Genomic DNA, 832 nt, shown 5'->3' on the forward strand with positions numbered 1-832 from the left:
CGACCGCCACCCCCCGACCGCCACAAGGCGACCGCCACCGGCCCCAAGCGCCAGCCCCGACCGCCACCCCCCGACCGCCACAAGGCGACCGCCACCGGCCCCAAGCGCCAGCCCCGACCGCCACCCCTCGACCGCCACAAGGTGACCGCCACCGGCCCCAAGCGCCAGCCCCGACCGCCACCCCCCGACCGCCACAAGGCGACCGCCACCGGCCCCAAGCGCCAGCCTCGACCGCCACCCCCCGACCGCCACAAGGCGACCGCCACCGGCCCCAAGCGCCAGCCCCGACCGCCACCCCCCGACCGCCACAAGGCGACCGCCACCGGCCCCAAGCGCCAGCCCCGACCGCCACAAGGTGACCGCCACAAGGCGACCGCCACAAGGCGACCGCCACCGGCCCCAAGCGCCAGCCCCGACCGCCACAAGGTGACCGCCACAAGGCGACCGCCACCGGCCCCAAGCGCCAGCCCCGACCGCCACCCCCCGACCGCCACCCCCCGACCGCCACAAGGCGACCGCCACCGGCCCCAAGCGCCAGCCCCAACCGCCACAAGGCGACCGCCCCAAGGCGACCGCCCCAAGGCGACCGCCACCGGCCCCAAGCGCCAGCCCCGACGGCCACCCCCCGACCGCCACCGGCCGACCGCCACCGGCCGACCGCCACCGGCCGACCGCCACCGGCCGACTTCCATGCGTGTCGCGGTGTGGGCGAAGCCCGAGCGCGGTCCGCCGTCCTCGGACACGCAGCGAGATCACACGGGCCCCACGGGAGGTGGCCGGCCCCTCCGTAGAATAGGCACGAGCCGTGGCAGCGGGCGCCCAGCAGCCTGGC

This window comes from Syngnathus typhle, linkage group LG1, assembly GCF_033458585.1.
Source record: "Syngnathus typhle isolate RoL2023-S1 ecotype Sweden linkage group LG1, RoL_Styp_1.0, whole genome shotgun sequence".
In the NCBI taxonomy this organism is placed as follows: Eukaryota; Metazoa; Chordata; class Actinopteri; order Syngnathiformes; family Syngnathidae; genus Syngnathus; species Syngnathus typhle.